Source organism: Adiantum capillus-veneris, unplaced genomic scaffold, assembly GCF_014529385.1.
Source record: "Adiantum capillus-veneris isolate H3 unplaced genomic scaffold, ASM1452938v2 Hic_scaffold_325, whole genome shotgun sequence".
NCBI lineage: Eukaryota > Viridiplantae > Streptophyta > Polypodiopsida > Polypodiales > Pteridaceae > Adiantum > Adiantum capillus-veneris.
This window is the reverse complement of record NW_028221436.1, coordinates 5716250-5724071: the sequence shown is the minus strand read 5'-3', so window position 1 is coordinate 5724071 and position 7822 is coordinate 5716250.

Genomic DNA, 7822 nt, shown 5'->3' with positions numbered 1-7822 from the left:
CACAAAAAATTTCACACTGGTGGAGGTAAGTGCTACTTTCCAACCCATGCAAAGTTGCATAGCCATCCAAACTACTATGGCTGGTCAAGGCCCAGACTATGCAGTAAAATGGATCGTATGGTTTGTACAGTCCATTTTAGCATAGAGTATGGTTTCGGAAACCACCCAAACCATATCGGATGGCCATGGACTTTACACGGGTGGGTTTTAACTCCATTTCTCTCCACCGCTAAAAAGTCTCATGTCCATCCTTCAGTTATAACACAGGTGGCCCCGGCGACGCTATCGGCCCTTTCATTATGTCATCGGCCATGGCGTTGTCCACTTCGTTCTTCATGCACCAGTCGTTATATGGTTGTAGTGGACTGAGGTTATATGGGGCATGCATGCTGCTTGTGAGAGAATGGCGTCTGGAGTGGGGAGACATCATGGAGTGGGTGATGCAGGTAGTCTACATGTGTGGAAAAGTAGGTTGAGTAGTTGTTGGCTACTACATGATGCCTGGCATGAACTTTACCAGTTTGCATGGTGTGTCTTGGCCATGATTTGCACCGCGCCAACTACATGTTGGGAGTGGACCGTGGGGTTGTTTTTGTTTTAGTTAAGCACTTAATGGTTGATGCCAGTGCAAGTGTGGACATCAGTTTACTTGTTCTTTGGCCTACATCAAGCAACCCAGTTGCTTACGTGGTCAATGGTTGCATTTATTGCCGTGAGTTGAGGGCGTTGGCTGTGGAGTGGGTATCGATTGGTTGTTGTCATTTTGTCACCATTGTCCACGTGGAATGCCTTTGTCACCTATTGAGGTCAACCAACCAACTCGACACGTGACGATGCTGGTACTAGCTCTATGACCTCATACATTGTTGTTGATCCAAACTCTATCTAGGTATTGGAGGTGACAGTCATTGTCGGCACACTGGCCAAGCTGAGTTGTGTTCGCGAGTGTGGACGTTGTGCCACAGCCTGCTCTCTAGCTGCAATGAAAGTTACCGAGGATAGTTTCCCACAAGGACAAATCTCATCAATTTGATAGAGGTCTATTGGGAAATTCCTACATCAAAGATTCTCTTTGAATCCACTCCTTTTACTTCTTCTTCTCCCTTCTTCTACTAACTTATTATGTGTGTGAGTCTATATGCCATTAAAATTGCTTTTAATCTTCCTTATGCTTCTCCAGTTTTCAATGGAGAGATCCATCAACCTTCTTCAATTTGAAGAAAATATTAGTAGATCTTCTCTTCTTCTCCTGATTTTATTAAACTATGCTAAACTCTATAATCCTTCTCTATCTTCTTCTTCTAATTAAACTTCCCTCTCAATTGATGGCCTCTTGATTTCCTACCCTAGCTCTGATACCATTGTAATAGCTAGGAGTGTAGAGGGCCTACGAAATACACAAATAGCACGCGGTCAACGGAGAAAACCAATAGATCCACATACCTGAACAATCATGCACACATAGAATCCACAAGAGAGGCAGAGAGAAAAAGAGGAGATGGGAAGAGAACATTGAAGTGCATGAATGGAGTAATCATCAATGAAAATCTCAAGTATAGATAAATCGCATAGACCCACAAAAATCACTATGCATAAGTTGTAATCTCCATGTCGCCCTTATTGAACCATACTTTGGAAACATCAAATTTTGCATCTTACCCAAAATATAGGCTTCACAAGCATGCTTAGAAGGTGCTTCAAGAGGTGGCAAACAAGAACCATATCAAATTTTTGCAGACACAAAAAATAGGCCAAAATTCAAATGCCCATTATGTGCATACAAAGTTTGGCATTTGAAACAGCCTTTGAATCCACAACTCATCGGCAAAATTATACCCACACTTGTCATACAAAGTGAGCTTATATAGCCCACAACACAAAATGCCAATGCAACAATTTCATCACCAAAATTGGGATCATGAACTATACATTTGTCATCCACAAAGACCAAGTCTTGCAACTACAGATACAAACAAAGGTTCTCTTTTATCCTTGATACATAAAGTGCATCGAAAAGTATGAAAGAACTACACTTTGCAATAGTTAACACAATCTTTCCAACTTGCTCGACCAGATAAGAGGCATTGTTGGCACAAGTGATCGTATACTTGTGAGAAATAGCCTCAAGAGAGGCAAACAAATCACGATGAAAAGTAATGTTCTTTGTGGCACCACTATCAAAGTATCAAACACGACTCTACAACAATTGACATACATGCATCATGGATAGAAGGATCATAAGTACACTCTATACTAAATACCCCATAGAAGATTCTACAATAGCTACACTAGTAGTAGATCTAGCCTCTTTCTTCTTGGCTTCTTTTGCCTTCAACTTAGGACATTTCTTTATCAAGTGATCATTAACCTTGCAATAAGGGCAATGCATCTTCTTTTCATTAGAATTCCTAGACAAGTTTTTTGTACCAATAGAAGCAGTAGACGTCGATGATCTACTACTCATAGAAGAACCACCAGAAGTGACTCCATTGCTAATACCACCTCCTCCTTGAGTAGCAACAAAAGCCTATTCAACTACACATTGTTCTTTCTTGAAAGTGATTATTGTAATAGCAATGTGCATAATGCATCAAACTTGGCAACCTGAGGGTTTCCTGGGGTCATAAGTCTCCAAGTACTAGCAAACTTCTAGAAACCCATGGAGAACAGTCTGCACAAGTGAACTTTGAGCAATAACTTCACCTGCAAAAATGAATTGCTCATTTTTGCACAGTGAACTTCAAGGAATAGCTTCACCTTCAAGGATATCAACTCATTGATATCCTTGATACCAACATGAAAAGTGTCCATTGTAGTTAGCACATATAATAGGCTCTATTTTTCCACTTAAGCAAGGCTTCAACCTTCAAGGATATCAACTCATTGTTGATATCCTTGATACCAACATGAAAAGTGTCCATTGTAGTTAGCACATATAATAGGCTCTATTTTTCCACTTAAGCAAGGCTTCAACCTTCAAGGATATCAACTCATTGTTGATATCCTTGATACCAACATGAAAAGTGTCCATTGTAGTTAGCACATATAATAGGCTCTATTTTTCCACTTAAGCAAGGCTTCAACCTCCCATAAGCTCGCACATTAGTGAATCTACTCAGAGAATTGATCTCAAGCGGGCGTCCAAGCTTAGTAAGTAGGTGCAACCATCCAAATAGTGGTGATAGTCACTATTGAGAGAGGTTATTAGGATTCCATAAGCAAGCCTATCCTTCTTCCTAGTTCAATTGTTATTGAGAGAGAGGTTATTATGATTCCATAAGCATGCCCATCCTTCTTCTTAATCTCAGTTGTCTCAAGCTCTCCTAGTGGACTTATAGTGCTCCATAAATCCTTCATCACGAGATGGAATTTTGCCTTGGATTGCCAAGCATGAAATCCATTACCACAAAAATTATTTATTTATAGATTTCTTGAATGCTCAAAATGATTGCAAAGTGTCTGTCCTGAACATAAAATGACCATAGCTCATAATGAGCACTTCAATGAAATATTCATAAACATGTTATTCTTTTGTATAGTCCATAGCTCAATTATGTTTTTTTCCACGCGTCAGCTACTATAATAAAGAAATAATTATCCATTTGATTACAAGTAATAGGCTGATTCGTAACATTTTCAAAACCCCCCATAGGTTGTACATTTGCCTCATTGGAACTTACATTCAAGTTTCCACCATTAAAAGGAGGCAATAGAGTGTCATAAATGTCATATGAGGTTACATTATTGTATCTCGTAGATGATGCCAAAGGTTGAATAGAATCTTCCACAAATACACATACATTGATAGCCTTATCATCCAAATTTTTGTGCCGCTTTTGTGGCACCAAAGCATAAGCTAAACATCCAGCCGAAGACATGTAAGTCATCAATAGATGGCAAGTCTTATCATGCCATGCTTCACAAGGAGTCATAGACTTCAAAGCTTTGGTAGGACACCTATTAAGTACATAAGTAGCACACATAATAGACTCAAGCCAAAAAAAATGTGGTAAAGCTTGACTGTTGACCATACTTCATGCCATCTCCATAAGTGACCTAATTTTTCTTTCAACGACACCATTATGTTATGATATATAACATTTTAATTGGTGTTTCATCCCATGACTAGCTAGAAATGCATTAGATTAATGAGACAATACTCCTCTCCGATCTAAACGAAGGTTTCCCATAGGATATTTAAAGACATTTTCAACCATAACCAAAAATTGCTTGAAATACATAAACACTTTGAAATTAGCTTTAAGCAAATACACCCATGCATGTGGGGAGTAATCATCAATGAAAGTCTCAAGTATATGTAATTGCATAGGCCCACAAAGATCACTATAAATAAGTTGTAATCTCCATGTCTCCCTTATTGAACCATCCTTTGGAAACATCAGATGTTGCATCTTACCCAAAATACAATCTTCACAAACATAGAAGGTGATTCAAGAGGTGGCAAAGAAGAACCATATCAAATTTCTACAAACACAAAAAAGTAGCAAAATTCAGATGCCCAGAATGCGCATGCCAAAGTTTGGCATCTAAAACAGCCTTTGAATCCACAATTGCATTGGCAAAATTTTTCCCACACTTGTTATACAAAGTGAGCTTATATAGGCCACAACACAAAATGTCATATGAAACAATGTCATCGCACCAAAATCGAGATCATGAACTATACATTTGTCATCCACAAACTTGACAACAAGACCAAGTCTTGCAATTGTAGATACAAACATAAGGCTCTTTTTTATTCCTGGTATAATAAAGTGAATCAGCAAGTATGAAAGAACTACCATTTCCAGTAGTTCACACACAATATTTCCAACTCCCTTGACGCATTGGCATTGTTGGCACAAGTGATCGTAGTCAATAGCCTCGAGAGAGAGGCAAAAAATCATGATGCAGAGTAATGTGCTTTTTAGCACCACTATCAAAGTACCAAACATGTGACTCAACAACAATTGACATACATGCATCATGGACAGAAGGATCATAAGTACACTCTACACTAAATACCCCGGAAGATTCTACAATAGCTATACTAGTATTAGAACCAGACTCTTTATTCTTGGCTTCTTTTGCCTTCAACTTAGGACATTGCTTTAACAAGTGATCATTAGTCTTGAAATAATGGAAATACATCTTCTTTTTTCTTTTTTGCATCAAAATTCCTAAACAAGTTGTTATTGCCAATAGAAGCAGTAGTCATAGGTGATCTACTACTCATAGAAGAAACACAAGAAGTGGCGACATTGCTAATACCACCTCTTCTTTGAGTAGCAACAAAAACTATTCAACTACACAATGTTCTTTCTTGAAAGTGATTATTGTAATAGCAATGTGCATAATGCATCAAATTTGGCAACCTGAGGGTTTCCTTGGATCATAAGTCTCCAAGTACTAGCAAAATTCTAGCAACCCATTGAGAACAGTCTGCACAAGTGAACTGCGAGCAATAACTTCACCTGCAAAAATGAGTTGCTCTTTTTTGCAAGGTCAACTTCAAGGAATAACTTCACCTTCAAGGATATCAATGAGTTGCTCATTGATATCCTTGTACTAGCAAGAAAAGTGTCCATTTCATCTTCCACATGCATAATATCTGACTCTAGTTCTTTACGCAACAATGCAAATTTAGCCTCATTGCGACTTGTATAAAGACTAGCCAGAGTATCTCAAGCCTATCTTATTGATTTTTTCTGAGCGAATGTGAGAAGTAATAGTGTAATTTACAGATAATGCAATCAATTCATGAGCGTGTGCATCTCTAACATCCCAAACAAGATTGCTGAGATGTAGGCAAAACAACTCTAGCAGTAACAGACGTGCTAGAACATGCAACATCCTCAACAGAGCTTGTATCACAAAAGGTAGATGCACATCAATGCTCTGCATAACATTCCAAACGCCCTTTTTGACACAAGAACATGCATCATCTTGTAAGCCCACATTGGGTAGTTCAATTCGGAGAAAGTGAGCAAGGCGTGCTGACAATGTTGTCAACTATGTCTAAGAGGATGCAACCTGCTTTGATACCAATTGTTGGAATTAGGGTTAGAGGGATGCACACACATCTTGGAGAAGGTGAAGAAACTCAAGGAACACAACAAAGAGGGTATTGCTTAGTGGGAAAATAGAAGATAAGTTAGCGCTAGAGTGATGGGCATATATACAATGCACGGGGAAAAACCTCCCAATCAAATAGGTTTGGGTGCCATGGATTAGGCTAGTAAAATTTAGTTACATTTGTGCCTTAAGGTAGAAAGTTAGTTAGCCTCCTAAGTAATAGTTTGATTCACAGATAATGCAATCAATGCATGAGCGTGTGCATCTCTAACATCCCAAGAAGATTGCTGAGATGTAGGCAAAACAACTCTAGCAACAAGATTGTTGCGATGTGCTTGAGCCAATGGCTCTTACCTCCCACGGAAGAGAAGCAATTTCTCTTTACTTCTTGTAAGCTTGGCTTGGTTTTGCAATAATGGCAATGCATCTTCTTTTTGTATTTTCATCAGAATTCCTAGACAAGTTGTATATTGCCAATAGAAGGAGTAGTCATAGGTGATCTACTACTCATCGAAGACCCACAAGAAGTGGCAACATTGCTAATACCACCTCTTCTTTGAGTAGCAGCAACAAAAACCTATTCAACTACACAGTGTTCTTTCTTGAAAGTGATTATTGTAATAGCAATGTGGATAATGCATCAAACTTGGCAACCTGAGGGTTTCCTTGGATCATAAGCCTCCAAGTACTAGCAAAATTCTAGCAACTAATTGAGAACAGTCTGCACAAGTGAACTATGAGAAATAACTTCACCTTCAAAAATGAGTTGCTCTTTTTTGCAAGGTGAACTTCAAGGAATAAATTCACCTTCAAGGATATCAATGAGTTTCTCATTGATATCCTTGTACCAACAAGAAAAGTGTCCATTTCATCTTCCACTTGCATAATATCTGACTCTAGCTCTTTACGCAAGAATGCAAATTTAGCCTCATTTCAACTTGTATAAAGACTAGCCAGAGTATCTCAAGCCTATCTTATTGATTTTTGTTGAGCGAATGTGAGGAGTAATAGTTTGATTCACAGATAATGCAATCAATGCATGAGCGTGTGCATCTCTAACATCCCAAACAAGATCGCTCAGATGTAGGTAAAACAACTCTAGCAGTAATAGATGTGCTAGAACATGCAACATCCTCAACAGAGCTTGTATCACAAAAGGTAGATGCACATCAATGCTCTGCATAACATTCCAAACGCCCTTTTTGACACAACAACATGCATCATCTTGTAAGCCCACATTGGGTAGTTCAATTCGGAAAAGTGAGCAAGGCGTGCTGACAATGTTGTCAACTATGTCTAAGAGGATGCAACCTGCTTTGATACCAATTGTTGGAATTAGGGTTAGAGGGATTCACACACATCTTGGAGAAGATGAAGAAACTCAAGCACAGAACAAAGAGTGTATTGCTTAGTGGGCACATAGAAAGATAAGTTAGTGCTAGAGTGATGGGCATATATACAATGCACGGGGAAAAAACCCTCCCAATCAAATAGGTTTAGGGTGTCATGGATTAGGCTAGTAAAATTTAGTTACATTTGTGCCTTAGGGTAGAAATTTAGTTTTAGCCTCCTAAGTATGAATCATAACAACAATGTAGTAGTTTCTCTCTTGGTTGTTTGAGCAATTTCTCTTACTTCTTGTAAGCTTGGCTTGGTGTACTTGGTTGTTTTGAACCTTTGCTCTTTCTTCTAGTTGGACAAAGAAAGCACAATAAACAAACCTCTTGGTTGCTATGAGATGATACTC